Here is a 19,303-nt window from a genome sequence, read left to right as displayed (position 1 = left end):
CCTCGTATGACCAGGGACATTCCCTAACGTACGGGGAGTTTTCTACGCGCAGTGACCGCCTCGGCGCCAGTTGCTGTTCGACCGCCGCTCGGGTAGGACGCTCGTGCTGAAGCTCGAATTGCACAGCGTCTAACAAAGGCCGTAAATGTGTATCTAACGCCTGTCAGAATAGCTCTTTCCTGCAAAGATGTGCCGTCTCATGAAGTAGCCGCATTCTAGCTGACTGAAATACTTCGTTGAGGTTCGATTTGCCGATCACGCCAGCCAAGCCCAAACAGCCAAAATGGCGGTGAGTAACTTTTTTTTTTTTTTTTGCCGGTTAGACGTGGCTTGTACTTGTGACGACGTATTTGCCTTGTGTGCTTAGCTTCCAAGTTCATGTGGCATGCGATTTCTGTTTAAGAGCACGTAAGTGCATTCGATACCTTTGTTCGCTAAGTGTGGCTATTTCGGCCGTTATGGCGGTTCTTTGAGGAAGGTGAATATCACCGAGGGGCTTAGCTCTGATAGTTGCAGCGTTTACTAGAGCTATTGCTTTGCCTTGTGGCAGCTATTTGCCGTCATCGTAAATTGGTATAATGGTTTGTAGGAAGGTATTGGTGAAGGGTAGGACAATGGACACAAAGGCGCAAATTTGGGCGCGGAATGGCGATTAGGCCTAGGCGTAGGACCCCGCACTGCTGCGGCCTTGACAGCGAGTGCGCTTTCACAGGTGCCTATTTCCATTGTCATGTGGCCCGTCGATCGCGAGGGCTTTCTTGTACGTGTTTATGCGGCGCACTTCTATGCCTCGCGGAATTGGCTAGGCCTCGCGGAATTTGGCGGGTGCCGACGTTTCTTCCCAAGATGGCGGCCGGCGCCTCAACGGCCTCCTCTGACGTCATGGTGCAGGCTTCCGGCGGGGGCGCCTTGGCGCCCTTCCCGAATTCTTGCAGTCAGGGTCGGCAGCGGATTGTAGCAGGCTTTCTGTATCGTTATGTGTACAAATAAAATCTTCATGCAGTCGAGAAGCTTAATGGCGACGCGGAGCATGCCGGATGCGTCTGCGTGGTTTGCGGCCATGTTTGGGCTAGTGTAAGCGGGACCGTTAACGTGGCCATTGCAAGCTGCCCCGAAAGCAGACCGCGCTTGGCACATTTACGTGCTTTAAGTCAGTTGTGTACGCGGCCTCGGAATTTGGAGTGAAGGAATTGTATTCCGCATTCAGTTGTAACTTGTATAGTTTTCTTGGACAGGCCCGCTTTGTCTGGTTCGTTCAGCAACCGTTGGTATGATAATGTTGCGCGTAGAAATTCTGACTACACCGGTAAAATGTTTTCCCTTTTGGCCGGAGACGCGTTCGTTGATAAAAGGTACTCATTTCAGACGTCACAGCCAAGAACAAGCACTATCCTGCAGGAGCCTTTCGTAGCAATTTCCGTGGCGGTGATGGCGGTCGACCCAAGCGTCCTAAGGTGAGTGACCTCTGTGAAGTATCTTATAGTGGCAGCTCCGTGCACTGCCCGCCTGTTCCGCCAGAGGCGAGCACAGGGATTTGGAGTGCTTCTTAGGCACTCGTTCCTTTGCCGGTGTCTGTTAGTGCACTGGTGTGCCTTCAGGGCGTGTTTACATGCTTGGCACACGTTTTTAGGAGCGCACAACAGTCGTGGTCAACGGTAGTGTCCGACCGTATAGTTGATTCAAGTACGCTGTCAAAGGCACGGCTTTTTTTTTTTTTTCGTTTTGTGTGCAGTGTGGCCACAGGCGGGTGCCGGTAATAACCGCTGCGGGCACCTGCCGTACAGCTACGAGCCGACGCCCGTCTAATTAGACTCTCTCGGTTGGCTCCAGCCTTACCTGGTCTGTAGTCTAGCGAAGATAACTGTCGCTTTCCCTTGGCCGTGTTAGTGGCGACTTACTGGGTTATGCATCTGCTGTTGCTGGGCGCACAAATTTCGTCTATTCGAGCGGACCTTTAGGCCATTTGGAATGAGAAAAAGCGGGAGTCTGAAATACCTGCTGAGCAGGTGGGTGCACTCGCGAGTAGCGGGCCAATACCTGGAGACTGAAGCTGGCCTACTGTGCCCGAGGATGTCATTCTTGAATTTTGTGCAAGATTATCTCTTGTTAGGAGCAATTAGCGTTGGGGAAATTTTTTCGCGCTTGCTCATTAATTTTTTTTTAACTGGCGTGGTGACATTTGAATCCAGGCTTTTTTTTTTTTTGTTCCACTCTGATCACTGTGAACTAGCTGGCTCCAGAAGGGGAAGTTTTGCTACCATCTGATCTTTTATGAGCTGGCAGAGGCAACATTTTTTTCTGCTACCTTAATGTAGAAAGAGTCGGAAGAACCAAAATGAGGATGCAGCTGTGGCGTTGTCCAGGTCGCAATAAAACGTGGCGTTTTTTTTTTTTTTTTTTTGCGCATGCTACCTGCATAGCTTAACGCAATTCTCAAGTGGCGAATGCCGCCGCTAAGCGCGTATAGTTTTTGCCGATGTCGGGTATGGCGTAGCGTGCGAATAATGTGCAGCCTTCCTATGCCAAATTTAATGGTGCAGTATGGGTAACTGGAATGATATGCATTGATTCCCAAATTAATTGGTGTATGGTTTTGTTAATGCAATTTCCGTCTGCACATGTCCGGGTGGCACTTCGATGTTGTGTTGCGAGTCAGAAGCATGCATGCTAACTCCCGAAAATTCTTGGAGACCCGCGAATTTCGACCGAACTTGCCCATTGTATCAGTATGACCCGATTGTTCCTGAATTCACCATTTTCTCTGAAAACAAGACGGCTGCCACGTATTTGCACAATTTTGCATGGCACTATATAGCTGTCTGTAAGCCATCGTTCCAGTCCGGTTTAAACGTATCTGTTGAAGCATAGTAGGGTGTCGGTGAATCGGGATGATTTCTTGTGTATAAGATGACTGGTTCATTTCAAGCGTATTTGTAAAAAGCACGGAAAGGAATTCAAGCCTCAGCTGTTTTTGGCGTGAATGAAGGGTAGGCATAGAATTTCCTGTGAATTTTAGAGAGGGACATTCTGATCATTCGGACAAGTTGCATCTCTATACAAAGCACAATCGTAAGACGATAGTCTAATTGCACAGCCAGTGTGACCGCGCAGCCATTCAGCCGCCAAATTTTCCGGAGTTGAAAAATAAAAAATTGGTTTGGAGGGAAGGAAGTGGCGCAGTAACTGCCTCACGTATCTCGATGAGCACGCGAACCGCGCCGTAAGGAAGGGATAGAAGCGAACGATGCGGTGCCGTTGTGGAGGTCTCCGGTACCACCTGGGGATCTTTTACGTGCACTGACATGTCCGCCTCCATCGAAACGCGGTCGGCTTCGAACCTGACTACTCCGGCTCGGTAGACGAGAGCCTTAAGCACTGAGGCACCGCGGCGGGTACCTTCTCTTACTCCTTTGTTTGTACCGCCAGCTTTCCTATGGGGCTAAGGGATGTTTCTGACAGCTGCGAAGTTAAAAAGTTTGATGATTTTTTGTTTTAGTGCCGTCATACGAGCCTTAATGACGCGTTTCCGACTGTTCGTGGGGTCGTGTTGCGAGACAGCTTCGCCTGCAACATGCTCACATCGTGGCCCCAAGATCGGCACAGTTGAAACTGATGAGGTACGCGCATGCACTCACAAAGCCAGACGCCTATAATTTCTGGTTGCGTTCATTTCTGTAATGAGCTTCCGTCGCGCAAGTCAGAACGGGCAGCGAGGACGGTCATATGATAGGGCCCTCTGTTGGTCAGGTGCACCCCGATGATTTTGACGAATTATTTTTAGACGCTCGCTATCGTTTGTATCTCACGAGGCACACTGCAGAAGTTCTGTTCATGAAACCCCGCATTTTGGTGCGCCAGCAGCAATTTTGTCCTCTGATCAGCCTCGCTGGCCACTGCATTAGGTCGCTGCAGCCGAACATCCCGCGTGTTTAACCGCCCATCTCTCTGCTTTCACCATCCTTGCGCAGTGGATCCAGAACACGCCGCTGTCGCATTGCCCTCTTCAGCCGAGTCTCGGAAGTGGTGGTGTGGTCCGCCCATCGCTTCTTGACGCATGTTGCGGGGAAAATGGGAGGGCGTTCGTTAGAGACGTGTACAGTTGGGCCTTGTTTGGTCTCGCAGAGCTCGGACTAGAAGAACCAGATGTCACTACCCAGTCACAAAAAACCATTGGAACCAATTGGACATTGCAAATGGAACTAATTGGACATTCCCATTGGTTCCAGTTGTGTTTTAGCCACCCGACCAATTGGGCCCACTATAGGCCAGGGAGTTATTTCACCCAGAAAATATTCACGAAATATGTTATGTTCATTGAGAGATGTAGCTAAATGTTTGTGAATAATATATGCTCTAGAATCTTGGATAAACACTATAGAACTTAACATATTATAATGTGCAAAAGGAAAACTGATTTATGAGGACTGCAGGGAGATGCTGCGCCTAGTGCCAATCAACAGTTTTCTACGGAATTGCAATTACCATGCTTTTATGGAAATCAAAGCTAACAGACACACATACATCAAACACAAGCAACACTGCACATTCAGGCACCAGTAGCAGATATCAGCCCAATATGCACATCCAGAGCATACTTCTGCTCCATCTTATACTGGGTGTCCCAGCTAAATGTAACCAAACTTATAAAAAATCTGAAGTGTCCTAGTCCAGTGAAACCAACTAAGGGTTTAGATCGCCTCGAAAAACTGCTAGTAGTGCTGTTTCCGTCAAGTTACAATTTACGTAGCTTCATTTATTGGCCTTAAAAGAAAGTTATCACGTGACCAGCTGCTCGCTCACTTCTCTGCCCCAATGTGCACCCTAAGTCTCATCGAGGAGAGGACTTCAGAAATGGATTTTATTCTTTAAGGCGCATCTTGGGACGTTGAAGTGGCACAGTTGTCATGTGGAAGCTTTTTCTTATTGCGTGGGTTATGGTTAAAGGCCGGTAAAAGAACTACTTTATACGTAATTATTACTTTGCTGCAAATGTCTCAGTAAGCTGTTTCTCAAAGCGATCTACAACTTTTTCGACACTTTGTTCCTCAAGACAATAATTAAAAGTTAGTTAATTAAGCTTAACTAATTAGTCAACCTCTAAGAGCGAAAAAAATACTGCAGACTAGGTCACGCGACTCTAAACAACCCTCATTTGGTTTCAGACGGCTAGGACACCCCGTGTTTCTTAAAAGCTTGGTTACATTTAGCTGGGACACCTGGTATACCCAATTTATGAGGCTCTCATGCTGGGGCCAGTGACGCTTGCTCACCAAGTGGTTATTTAATTTCAGCTGCAGTGGCGGTGTCGATGATGAATTCAATTTAGTAGGTTAAGCTGCTGATAGCGCTTATATAAAAACTAAATCAGTTCTACCTTTGTCACCTATGCAAACATTCATTGGAGAAATTGGGTGCAGTTGGGCAGTCGAATTGGATGCAATGGGTATGACCAATTAGGCTCACCAATTGGAAACATAACTGATCCAATTGAATATCCAGTCCATTTGGATCATCCGATTGGAACCAGTTGGAAATCCAGTTGGTTCCAATGTTTTTCTTCTTTTTTTTTTTGACTGGGATATGTACAGGGTTGTCCACGCTGCAGCCACGGCGCAGCGTGGCTGCGCTCCGTGGGGCGCGGTCGCGCATCGAAGCTCTGCGGCGCAGGCGCACATGGGCCTGGAGGTGGTGCCTCGTGTCGTCTGCTACAGCGCGGGTGTGCACAGTGTGTGCTCTGCGGTGAAGTGCGCCTAACTCTGCATGATTACAGCGCTCGCGTGCACCTAGACAGCACTGTGGGAAAGCGCACTAAATGGCGCGTTGTCGCTGGTTGCGCATACGACAACTCAAGAGGCCGCTCGTCTCAGTGCCACGATCTCGGTGATATGCATGTATTGCTGCAAACTTGCCATTTCAGGTTTGAGTTGATTTGGTTTATGGCGTTCAACGTCCGAAAGCGACATAGACTACAAGGAACTTATAGTCGAGGACCCCAGATTATTGTCGACCACATAGAGGTTTTTAATGTGTGCTGACATTCCACAGTATATGGGTGTGCCTATATTTTTATTTATTTATTTATTTACATATACTGCAGCCCCGATGGGGCTATTGCAGGAGTGGGGGGAAGAAAAAAAAAGGCAGAGAGGGACAACATATTCAGAAGTGAACACCGTTAAAATAGAGAACAGAAATGCTACAGACTAATCACAGATTTGCAACAACATTGAAAAATAGGTTTGGTTCCAGGGAGCGTATATCACCGGGTAAAGAATTCCATCGTTCGATAACACGAGGAAAAAAACTAAATTTGAACATATCAGTGCGCGCGTGAATGGGTGTTACATTCAATAGGTGGTAGCTCCTTGTAGATGAAGGTGCTGAAAAATGCAAATACTCAGACAGTGAAGCAAAGCGGGATGAATTAACAATACCATGAAAATATTTTAAACACTCATTGTCGCGGCGGGTACAAAGGAGGGAAAGTGTGTGTGTATATATACATGCACACACACATTGTAAGATGGGTACTGGGACGTGGAGGGCACTGGGCGACGGTGGTCCGTAGACACGGATCGAGCATCGAGAGCACACACACAAAGCGATGGCAATGCCGCTCAATACAACGGTCACAAGTTCGTCTTCGTCCTCGACTATAACGTCCCTTGCTGTCTATGTCGCTTTCAGACGTTGAACGCCATAAACCAAATCAATTCAAACCTGCAATGGCAAGTTTGCAGCAATACATGCATATCACCGAGATCGTGGGACTGAGATGAGCGGCCTCTGAGTTGTCGTACGCGCAACCAGCGACAACGCGCTGTTTAGTGCCCTTTCCCGCAGTGCTGTCTCGGTGCACGCGAGCGCTGTAATCATGCAGAAAGTTAAGTGCGCTTCACTGCGGAGCAAGCGCCGTGTTCACACTTAGAGTGGACAACCCTGTACCTGTTTCTCAGTTCATCGGTTAAGGCCGATTCACACGACGGTCTGTTCCCCCCTGGCCCACGCACTACGTGTTCATGCCTCACCACATTGAGAGGCGTGCTGTCGGCCTGCGGTCTGGTCAACGCGCCTCTCAATGTGCTGACGCATCAATACGTAGTGCGTGGGCCGCTGGCGAATGGGCCGTCGTGTGAATTGGCCTTAAAGGTCACCATAATGGTTAGTTACGGCATTTGTGTGGGTGCGTCCCAGCCGGAATTACTCTAGTGGTATGGTTCAGTGGCCATCGTTGCACTGCAACAATTGGCTGGCTGCTTTGCTTCCTGGCCATGGTAGTCGAAAACTGCCTGTCGTCATTAGCTTGCGCGCTTTTACAACAGCGCGAATAACGAGGGGCCAAACTCCACATGTTGTTCGATCGTCATTAGCGATGTTGTTACAATGGCCAACTTTCCGTCCTTGCCCACGTGTTCGCATATCAGGCATGAAAGGGAATTTGAGCGGGACAGTCATTATCCTGTTCCTTCAGCGCGAATCGCACTCGGGCATGGTGCAGCAGGGTGTGCTGTATCGTGGCCGAGTTTCCCCTGCAGGGGCACCATGCACTCTGGCTGGGCGTATGTTTCCTGGCGCCATCACCTTGAGAGTGCGGTAGCGATGTGTACTGGAACACTTTGACGCACGTCCAGACTCGACCAGTGCCGGTGGCTACACGTTAGTTTGGGCATGCTCTTCCATAGTTTGACTTGCACACGGATGGATGCCATCTTGGGCCGGTTTTTGCCTATTTTGGCTGGGCTGTGACCCACCGCCAGTCGGTGCATCAATCGGTGCATGGTCCCATGTAAACTTCTTGTACGCACCGCACACTTCCCCTTGCGACAGCTCATGCGCAGAACAGCCTTTCTGTCTGGAGGCAGCGAGCCGCGGCATTGCGTCATGTGTGCGTTTATTTGCTGCTTTCGCGGCAGGAGGTAGATAGGGCCAGCATCAGTCCTGCCTACTGCGTACCCCTCCTCCTTCCCTCATCAGAATGAGCATACTGGGGCTGGAACAGTGGGGTTGTGCTGTGCAATTCTACTGCACGCTTAACTGGCGGCAGCTAAATACTAGTATGTTATGAATGAAGCTTGAATAGCATTTTGCCAGCTACACTGAATTTCAAGTAAGCCAACGGTCTTCTTCCGGCGCGCAACTTTTCTTGATCCATTGTCTTGTCACCAGACAGGGCCAGTCAGAAGAAGTTGTTTTAAAATCATCTAGTGAAAAGTTCTCACAATTAGTAAAAAGCACTCCATAGTCGCATTACATGTACTGAATACAACCTATGCTCACCCCACTGACCAAAAACTTAATGGTTTGTGCATGTGTTAGCTGATCTATACTGAGTGACTTAATGTTTTGCCTGCTCCAGAATGGTTTTTCCTGGTCAGAGACTCGAATTGTCATTTCCAGCTCTGCTGTTACTTGCTATGGTTGGGAAAAACCTCTGCAAATGGTACACAGTAGTCGGACTGATTCATACCTTTAGGAGGCTCCAATGCAGGTCCAAGTTCCTATATATGCTCTCGTCTGGAGTAGTTGTTGCTGAAGTCAAATGTTCCAATTGACCTTTTTGCAAGCAATCCCAGAACCCCTTCCTGATGCACAGTGCATGCCTACGGGTGGTCAAGCCTTTCGCGCAGCTTCAGGCCGAGGAAGTAGAGCTTGCTACTAAGGCATCTGGAAGGAATCGACCTGAATTATTCCCACCAGTGTCAGCAAAAATAAATTTGTGTATCTTTGACCAACAGCTGGAGTGATAACAATGGTACAAGCAAATTTCTTAGCCACTTTGCTGGTGGTGGCTGCTATAGTCAGACACAAATTGAAAATTCTGCATCAAAAGAGCCCATCCAGCCGATGTTGTCTACTGATTCTCTCCCTTTACCAATCTGCTTGGGCCTGCTATTGTGAAATCGCAAGGGGTGGCAGATGTAAGGGCACTCACGTGTCATAAGTAGTGGTCGCCATTGGCTGGAGGGCCTCCTGTCAGGGGCATCTGCTGTTTTGTTCTTGAGTTGTATCCAACTGTTAGCAACGCTGCTCAAGTCATTGTTCAGAGTAAAGCAGCAATGAAAGTAGTACCTTTATTGCAGTGCTGGCCAGTTCTGATGCGAAACTGGTCAGGCTTGGCGACGGCCAGGGCAGCTTGGTAGCAGGGCTGTTACTTAAAGCTGAGCTCTTCTGTGGACAGGCTTTCTGGTAATGTTATTTGGCAGCTCTTCAATGAATGTTTGTTTAGCCGGGTTAAGCTTGGCAAGTAGCAATGAAAGGGCAGATTTCCCAACAGCCCATCCACACCCACCGGTGGAGCTGCAGTGCTTGAAATTTGAAAAGTATTATGTTCACTTGACTTCCCTCACAGCTTCTTTGGATGTGCCATTTCCCTAAGGCGCTATCCGCCCATGTGAGCAGTATGCAGTGGTGGTACACGCTATGCTAAATGTCTGTTTAGTGTAGCGTGTACTGTGTTATGGCTACTTGAGTGCTTTGACATCGTGTTCATGTCCTGATGCAGCAAACTGCTTTGCAAATTGCTGAAATTTTTCAGCCAAGTTATCTGACAATAGAGTGAAAAGCATAGTATTTTTATTGCCAGGAATGGTGGCTGTTATTTGCATCAGGGGCTATGGTAATAAGAGGGAAACGTTGCTTCCAATCTGTCATAACTTATGGCAAGCAAAGTGCCGAACGCCGCTAGCGGTGCCTTAATCATAGCTTCTGTCACACAAGGAGCACCTTTCAGCATAGCTTGGAACATTGTGGCGTCTCTTCACACAAATCTCCATTTTGCGAAAGCATATATAGGAACACTGAAGCCAGTGTCAATGGCTTGATTAGGGTGTGGTGCAGCATATGCCCACTTGTTTCGTGCAAGAGGTAGGCACAGTAGGGAAAAACCTATCAGGCAAGATTTTGCCTTTGCTGGCATCCACTTGCATGACCACCTCTTATTGGGCCTTGAATGCTGCACCACTGCAATGCACACTGGACAAGGATGGAAGTGACTGCTACAATACTTTCTGTTGAGCATGTATGCCATTTTACTGTAGAATTTGACATCGATTTTCAGTGCTTGGGCTTTGACATTTTTGCACGATGAAGTGCGAAGCAAGAGGTTTTGTTGCGCACTTCATTTCATGTTTTGTTAAGCAGTGTTGCCACAGCAAGAAAACTCCTTGAAGGTGTGGGCTTTTCTTGCAAAGCATGCATGTCAATTTACTGTAGAATTTGACATTGATTTCAAGTGCTGGCTTTGACGTTTTTGCACGAGGTTGGAGGAAGTGTCCAACAAGAGGTTTTGTTGCACGCTTCATTTCATGTTTTTTAAGCCGCGTTGCGATGGCAAGAAAACTCCTTGAAAATGTGGGCTTTTCTTGCTGTTGCAAGACTGGAGGCCATATGATCATTGTATTGTGCGCTATGGCAATTGGTCATCCTCTGTGCTGGCATGTGATTCCTGCCTCTTTTAGTGCTGCAACCAAAGCTTGGGTGGGGAGCGCCAGTATGAAGAACAATAACGCCCCTTGGGTTATTGTCGTGCACCTTCCCACTGGGGACCTGCTATTCCCTTACCCCCCCCCCCCCCTATTCTAAAGCTCCTTAATATGAAATCACAGTGGCACCAAGAGGAAAGCTGTGCAAACATTCTATGCAGTGCCCTGACCTCTTCACTTTTGTGCAGTTCTTCACTACCAGAGGTGTTCTGCACTGCACGGCAGTGTTGCATGGTAGTGGGGTCATTTGGGCTGTATGTACAAGTCATGGCCCAAATTTTTTTTTTATTTATTTCAGATACTGTCAATCCCATTGCGATTTTTACAGGATGGGCACATAGTAAGGTACAAATCGAGTACAAATGGCATAACTCAGTGCACTTCAACATTTTTGTTACTCCCACACACTAAATATAGGGTGAATCGTGTGGCACAGTATGAGTTTTTAACACCAACTCATGTTCAGTACATGGTCGCGATTGTACTAATTAAAGTTCTCGTCACTTTCTCGGTCATGTCCCTTATGCAATCCCTTTTTTTTTTTACAGCCCACTTCCGGCGCTGGGAGACCTGGCTCCATCCAGCTGAGGGACGCTCCAGACGAGGCACACATTTAGTGCTAGGCTGCAGGAGAAATATGCACACACAGCGAGCGTCCCTGCAGGGCCAGCGATGCGTGTTCTGAGGGGAGCGCCCACCTGGCATGTTCAGTGCCAGGGTGTCTGGTTTTCCTTTGTGCCAGACCCGTTCTGAGTTCCGCACTTCTCAGGGGTTGGCTGCCAGACGTGCCCGGTGGTTCGATGGCTTTCGGGTTCTGCCTTAGGCCGAGGTTTTTGAGGTCAGACGCCCTTGGACTCTGGTGGTAAACCGGTTGCTCTCTACAGCCCCCGAGCACGCGTGGTCCACTCCGCCGATCATGAAAGGCGGCTCTGGGTCTTCGGTCGTCGTCCTTTGGACGTCCAGTCGGCTCTTCATGGGCTGTGGTTCTCTCTCGGGGCTTGCGGCCAGATTCGCCCGGGGCTTTGGGAGCTGTTGGGTTCTGCTTGCAGGCGGAGGTTTTTGAGGTCAGACGCCCTCCGACTCTGGTGGCAAACCGTCGGTTCTTTTGGCCTCGAGCGTTTACGGGCGCCCCCGGCCGTCGGGAGTTCCCGCCTGAGCCCCCCACACCAGCCCGGATGACCAAGAACAAGTTTTGTCCCGCGCCCATTTGGTGCCGCGGCTCGCGGGAGCCTGCGCTCGATTCGCCCGGAGGTTCGGCGGGTGGCGGATACGGTCTGTAGGCGGAGGTTTTTGAGGTCAGACGCCCTCCGACTTGGATTGCGATACGTTGTTTGCCTTGCCTCCGAGCGTACCGGGACAGTTCCCCCCTTGGAGCTGTCGGTTTCCGGGCAGCGAGCGTCGTTTTCTAGTGCCGTAATTCCTGCGGTACCCAGGCTTGGCAGCGGCCGTCCGGTCGGGGCGCGCGGGTGTCACTCTGGCCCGGCGGTTCGGCCGCAGGTGGGCTCCTGTCGCGAGGCGGAGGTTTTGAGGTCAGACGCCCTCCGCCCCCGGCTGTGAACTCCCGGTGGTTTTGGCGCCGAGCCTGAGTGGACGAGCTGCCCAACTCGTCGGGTGCTCCGCTGCCGGGACGCCGCAGGTAGTTGAAGGCGGCACGTTGAGACGTGTGTGCGGCCCCTCAGAGTGCGCGCAGCCGAGCCACCACATGTACACACACATGCGGGGGGGGGGGGGGGTGCAGACATGGGCAGCACCTACTGTAGCACTAGCCGCGTTGGGCGCGGCCGGCGCACGCCCTCCTCGCGCACAAGCGCTGGCTGCGCGGTGCGGCCGGTGTGCGGTCCACACCGCGGCTCGCACCGGGCCTGTGGCCAGCTGGGGGCACGTTCGCCCGCGGCCATTCTCCGGGGCCCCGCGGGGGTAATACCAGGGTGCCCTTCTCGTGACACGCGGCCCCCCTTTGGCGCCTGCCGCGTGGAGCGCAGGGGACTCCCGCCCCCTGGCCGCCGGCCCGATTGGTCCGGGCGATGACCGCAATTGGTGTGTAAGGCTCAGCACCGCGTGCACCTCCCCGGCGCTCCGGGCCCTCTCTCTGATTGGCAGCATCTGGGAGCCCACTAGCTCCCTTAAGTGTCGGCCACGCCAGACTGGGGAAGTACTACTCGCGTGCGCGGCGCTTGGCCGCGTCGCTTGGCTGTCGGGACCTCGGACGCGGGTTTAAAACCGCGCGGGTTTGCCGGTTGTGCGGTCCAGCGGGTGCCTGCGTCGCTTGCAGCTCGTCGTCGTCGTCCCATCGTCGATGTGGGTGTCCGCGGCTGCGTGACCCTCCGTCCCGGTCTATTTATCCGGAGGGGTGGCACGAGCGGACGCCCGCCACCGGTTCATCGAGCGTCCGTTCTTCAAGCCTGGCTTTCAGTGTGGTGTGGTGCAAAGTGCGGGAGTGCTGTGTGGGCCGCCGATCGGCCATGTGCAGTGAAATCAGTGCTGTGTGGTGCAGTGTGATCGTCGAAAAAATCCCCCGGGCGCCCGCTGTTCCGCACAATCACGTTCTCGCTAGGACCCGTCTGTCTGACCCGAGGGCGAGGTTACGCGCGGAGTCGTCGTGCCGCGATGGGCCCTGGCTTGCTTGTGCCTATTCTAAAGACCTCGCGTTGGGCCCGCCTTGGGCTCCAGGGCTGTCTGGGGTTGTCGCGGGAGGCCTTGGCGCACGCTTTAGTCGGTATCGTTGTTGGGCGTGCCGGCTGGCCGCCCTGTGCCCGGCTCGGGTCGCCGTCACTGGACTGCACGCTATGCCGCCGTGCGCAGCGGGCCAGCGCGCTCTGGAGGGTAGCCGCCGCGCTGCTGCCCTGGCGGCGCACTACACGGCAGCGGGGTACACACCTGGTGGGGGGGAGAGGGGGGGGGGAACACCTGCACTTAGAACATGAACACCAGGACACGTGCACACGGAGCCCCCAAGGTGGTGTCAACGGCCTTTGGAAACGGTGAGTTACGCTGCTGCTTGGGGATTTGGGGGAGATGTTAACATCCGGATTCATTGCAGTTCTCCAGACGAAGCTTTCTCCAGAAGCCTGCACAAGCATCAAGACCAAGCCTTGTCTAAGAAACATCCTGTGAAGACTCCTGTCGGCACAAGCTGCATCCGCATGGCACCCATAGCTGGTGGCCCAAGTGGTCCACTGAAGATTCAAGATCAAGTGGCTCGTCTCATCAGGAAGTGCGCTGTGGTGATCGATGGTGTGTGTGCGCATCGTGTGTGTGTTAGCGTTCGTGCGTTGTAGGCGTTACAGCCGAGCTTAGCGTTAGGCGCGGTGCTGTGCGGTGCTGTGGTGTGAAGTGTGCTCTTCAAGAATACCCTCAGAAGGAAGGAAGGAACCATTGGAAGTGTGAAGATGATCTGCTCGCCCTGGGTGCCATGTGGAGAGTGGGCTTGCGCCCCGCAGCTTGTGACCACCGGACTGCGAACATTTTGCTGCCAACTCGTTAACATGCAAGCAATGACTGTCAACTCCTCTGTACAACAACGCATGGACTTCTTGATCAATTGTCAGCACGTCAATGGTTGCTAGGGAAAGGGGAGGGTCATCATCAAGAAGTCTCTGCAGAGGAGTTGTGCTCTTTCATTAAACAAATGAGCCCAGAATTGGAGTACTTCTGGTCATTGTTCCAGGCTTGCCTTCAGCTGGCTCTTGTAGCTGCTGTTGAGCATTCCTGCATTTATGTCACAGCAAGCTCAGGCATCGCAGTAACCTAGTTGCACTTCAAGCTAGTGGAGATTGCAGCTGTTGTGTTGGTCTGCACATGTGTAAGAAATAAACCCTACCATTGTGCATGTGGCTGGTTGAAGAAAGGTATATGCTCTCCAGAAAGCACAAAGACTGCTTATTCAATGCCAGCCGTTGTCTTCCAGACAGCTCAATACCTTTGGTCGCTGGATACTACAGGGGCAGTTTGAGGACAGTACTGCTATGCTATCATATCTGCAATTTCAAGAATGCATGGGGCTGTTCAAAGGACTAGCTGCCAAATTTTAGTCTGTGCTTTCTTTCATCAGAATATGTTGATCATTGCATGGTATTTGCAACAGCTCAACTGAATGATAGCTTAGAAGTTGGCTATAGTGGGCAGGTTGGTTCATTCTGACTAAGCGCAAAATTCGACAAGGGACAAGGAAAACGCCACATGTGCTGACTAACAACTGAAAACTCGCATTCTTTGGACGAGAAAAAGCCCGCATCCTCCAACACTGTCCTGATTGCAAGTGAACCCAGCACCCCTGCCTCCCAGACCTTCACAATACGTCGGTAACTTATCGGGTCAAATGCATGGCGAAACCTTCGGTCCCCCTGCTAGATAATGGCATGGTTTTGGTGCCTCCTATAGCATTGCAGTTTTTTTTTTCGTTTTTGTTTACAGATTGTTTTGCTGTTTATTTTCGCGTTCTTTTCCGATAAGTTTTTAGTTGTTAGCGCATGTGGTTTTTTTCTTTGTCCCTTGTAGAATTTCGCGCCGGTAGTCATAGCTGCGACCTGTAAATACTTTGGTGTGGTGCACGAAAAGACTTGCAATATGTACGCTGGTATGTACAGGGTGTCCAGGCTGACTTCAGCCAATTGTTAAGGATAAAATATTTTAAGTAGGCCAGGGAAACCGCTTACGTACGCCTACCAACCGGCTTGCACATCAGGATAATTTTTGTGAACGTGTAAATATTGCCTTTAGACAGCAAATGTGGTCGGAGAGCACCTTCAGAAACCTCCATTCTATTAGCCACGGTTGTGCTGCTCTCAATCAGCTGCTGGCAAGGTGCGACGACCTCATTGCTCTGGCAGGCCTATATGTCCACGGTGGCTGCGGCGCAACTTGCGTCGTCACGCTTGCAGACTGGCTCGCGCGGGCATCGCAACCACCGTCGACATATCGACCTGCCAGAGCAGCTGATTTCGTTCACTCAAGCCAGAAATTGAGAGCAGCACAATCATGGCGCGCGAATGCGCTACTCACGTGATTTTTTCGTATTTTGCAGACTTTCTTTGGAGCTTGGAAAAAAGGTACACGTGAGGCTTTATCGCAAATAGAATGGGGGATTATGAAGGTGCTCTCCAACTTTGCTATTCACATCTGCCGTCTGAAGTCCATATTTATGCATTTAGCAAAATTATCTTACTCTCTAATTGTTAGTAATACAAAAAATTGCCTAGATGCGTAAGCCGGTTGCTAGCTGTATGTAAGTGGTTTGCCTGGCCTACCTCAAATCTCTCTTAACCAGTTCACTGACGCCTAAACCAGCCTGCTTCAAGATGTGGAATGACAACGTATTGGATGTTGTTGACAAGCGTCATGTTTGTAAACAAAGGTGGCGCTGCGGTCGGCAGCGACGCGGGGTGTAGGCGAGTAGTAGTAGTAGTGAAAACATTTATTTTTTTTTTTTCAAAAGGAAGAGTTAGGGAGTAGGGGGATGGGGATAGGTAGATGTGGAGCTTCAGTGGTCGGTCTTCCCTAGTCCAGAATCCCGTTGGCCTCCGCCGCTGTCTTGGCCCTCGTCACCAGCATAAGCTGTGTGCTCGGGTCGGAGTCAGCCAGGAGGGCCTCCCACTGCTCTAGACTAGGGCTATTTACCTTTGGTAGTAAAGGGCTTTTTTCGCAGCCCCAGGTGGCGTGGTACGTTGTGGCGTAGCCCACACACCACACGCACTCTTTCGCGTATCTGTTCGGCCACATTTTGTGATACATATGGCTCTGCTTGGGTAGGTGTCTGTTTGTAGTCGTCGAGCGTGGTGGCCTGCTCTCTGTCGAGGATATCCGCCGGAGCCGAGTACTTCTTGCGCGCTCCCAACAACGCCTTCATTGCCTCCCCGTAAGATTCTGGCGTGCTGAAGGGTTCGACCGGCAAACCCGCCCTCCGGTTCGTGAATCCTCGGACAACGGTGTCTGCCATGAGATTTCCCTCAACCCCAGTGTCAGGGACCCAAATGATGGTGTGTTGAATGCTTGTGTTGTTTGATCCATGTCTGTTGTTTTTGTTCGAAGAGGATACTCGCGGCTTTTCGGCCGATCCTTCCATCTCTGTATGCCCTTGCTGCAGCCTGAGAATCCGTCGCTATCCAGTAACTCGGTCTGTGCCGATTGGCTTCAGTCAGGGCTAGAGCTATGGCGATCTCTTCCGCTGCTTGTGTTGTCCTTGTGCGCACTGATGCACCAGTAACTATATTCCCATTTGCGTTCACTACTGCTACCGCCCTATAGCGTTTTCCTTCGTTCTGTACTTGGACGCGTCAACATACAGAACCATCTGTTTCTTCTTTAGGAACCTGTCCAACTCCAATGATCTCGCCGCCCGTCTTCCTTCGTGGTTCTTGGGGTCCATGTTAATTTCTGGGCACTGGTTTAACCAAGAAAGTGCTCCTAATTTGGCTGTCAATGTCTGTCTTGTCTTCGCCCTCGTCTTCTGCCGGGTATCCTAGCTTGACCAGTAGTGCGCGGCCAGCGGCTGTTCTTTTAAGTCTTTCCATTTGAAATCTGAGCATGATTTCGCTGTGCTCCTCATAGGTGCCGTACACCCCCATGTTCATCAGCTTCTCTGTCGAGGCGCAGGTCATGACGCCTAAAGCTTGCTTATACGCCCTTCTGATGCATGTTTCCATTTTGTTCTTTTCCCCTTTGTTAGGTTGTAGGTACGGAAGCGCGTACGTCATCCTCGGTATGATAAGCGCAGAAGTGATCCGTAACGCATCTCGCTCCTTCACCCCTTTTCTCTTGTTCGTAATCCGGCTTAACATCCTGCATATCTGTTTCGTGGAGTGTTCCAAGAGCTAGATGGTATGGTCCCGTTTGCCTTTCTCCTGCAGCCACATTCCCAAGATGCGAAGCTTATTTGTCCTCCTTACGGGTTGTCCATCTATCTCTAATTCTATCGTTCCCCTGTCCTCTTTATTTTTGTGAAGTCTAATAAATTCTGATTTTTCTGGGGAGCACTGCATGCCGCTAAATAAAGCAAATTGACCGATCTCATCCGCCGCTCTTTGCAATATTTCTTGCTTGTTTTCCGTCGATCCTTTTGTCGTCCACACTGTGATGTCGTCCGCATAAATTGAATGTTCTACATCTTCGATGTTTTTCAGTCTCCTAGTTAATCCAATCATTGCTATGTTAAAGAGCAAAGGTGAGATGATGGATCCTTGTAGCGTCCCTCTGTTTGGCGTCGTCTTCTTTTCTGACCTAATGTTGTTGATGCCGATCGTTGCTGTTCTGTTAGACAGGAAGGCCTTTACGTATGCGAAGATCTTCTCCCCACAGTTTGTTGCCGAGAGTTCTGTGAGAATGGCATTGTGGCCGATGTTGTCGAAGGCCCCCTTGAGGTCTACGGCCAAGATTACGCCTTCTCGAGTGCCCGATATTTGTTTTAGTACCGTGTCTCTTAACTGGAGCATCACATCTTGCGTGGAGAGCCCCGTTCTGAACCCGAACATGGTATCCGGAAACAGACCGTTGTCCTCCATGTAAATGCTCAGTCTAGTCTTGACCACTTTCTCGTATAGTTTACCGAGGCATGAAGTTAGTGAAATGGGCCTAAGGTTCTCTAAACTGGGTGTTTTCCCTGGTTTAGGTATCACGATAATCTCAGCGTGTTTCCACTCCGCCGGGACCGTGCCCCTTTCCCAGTGCTCGTTGATTAGTCCAGTCAGGCTTTCGATTTGGTCATCACTGAGGTTTCTGATCATTGCATTTGTTACTTGATCTTTTCCCGGTGTTGTGTTCCTTGTGAATGACCTGGCAGCCGCGTATACCTCGTAGTCTTTTATCGGTTCATCCAGCTTCGAGTTCCTTGTCCCTGAATATACCATGGTGCAGGGTGGCACCTGCGTGCTTCCGACGTACCTGGACCAAAGAAAATCTGTAATCTGGGCGTCCGTTCCCTGAAAATTGTGCGTGATACGTTCTATCGTTTTGCTGTTTTCTCTTTTCGATTTTGTCGGGTCTATGAGGTGCCTGAGCAGCGCCCATGTTTTAGCGCTACCCAAGTTGCCGTTTAGTTCATTGCAAATTTGGTGCCAATTATCTCTAAGTAAGTTTGCAGTGTGGTCTTCTATCTCCTTATTGATTTGAGCTATTCTGAGTCTCAATTTCCTGTTATGTTTTTGTTTCTTCCATCTTTTCGTCAGCCCCCTACGAGCCTCCCAAAGATGTAGCAATCGTTTATACGCACGTGGAAACTCATCGGTCACCTCTAGCTCCGTAGTATTGTCTCTGTGGACCTCCCGTAGTCGTTTGGTCCACTTTTCGATGTCCGTTATCGCAGTTCTTCCGGCTTCATTCTCCAACTGTTCACGGAATTTTTTCCAATCTGTGATTTTTGTCTTTCTCTGGATTGTGCTGAACCTTGTAAGTTTAATTTGCGTTTGAATTACGTAGTGGTCACTTCCGAACTGCTCCCCGGTGTTAGACCATTCGTAGTCTAGGATATTTCCTATGATGGTAAAATCAGGGCTAGTGTCTCTTGAAACGCTGTTTCCGACCCTAGTAGGGTATCTGCTATCGGTAACGATTTCCAGCCCGTGCGTGTCCACTCCATCTAGGATGGTTCTTCCTTTCTTTGTATTCATCTTGTAGCCCCACTCTTTGTGCGGAGCATTGAAATCTCCTGCAATCACAAGGTGGTTTTGTTTTACCAGGCCGATCACCGCTCTAATGATTTCTCTGAAGTCATGTCTCTTCTTGCGCGGTGGTGAATATATGTTAAGTACGAATAGGCTCTTCTCCCCGCGCTTCTTAGGTATTACCTCTATTAAAAGGTGTTCTATATCTTCTTCTGGTGTCGTGTGCTT

The 19,303-nt window shown here is 50.3% G+C and overlaps 1 long non-coding RNA gene across 1 annotated transcript; it reads left to right on the top strand.

The window, feature by feature from the left end:
* The first annotated feature begins 53 nt into the window (after window positions 1–53).
* LOC149349466 (uncharacterized) lies at window positions 54–14,121 on the top strand. The gene is made up of 4 exons (XR_016290091.1): window positions 54–289; window positions 1,366–1,454; window positions 11,030–13,462; window positions 13,522–14,121. It is a non-coding gene; the product is annotated as an uncharacterized LOC149349466 (long non-coding RNA).
* Window positions 14,122–19,303: the final 5,182 nt, after the last annotated feature.

The sequence above is a fragment of the Amblyomma mixtum genome, chromosome 3, assembly GCF_055824585.1.
Source record: "Amblyomma mixtum isolate Tamu chromosome 3, ASM5582458v1, whole genome shotgun sequence".
NCBI classification, from domain to species: domain Eukaryota; kingdom Metazoa; phylum Arthropoda; class Arachnida; order Ixodida; family Ixodidae; genus Amblyomma; species Amblyomma mixtum.
The sequence above is the reverse complement of the archived record's forward strand: the minus strand, read 5'-3'. Positions and strand labels throughout refer to the sequence as shown.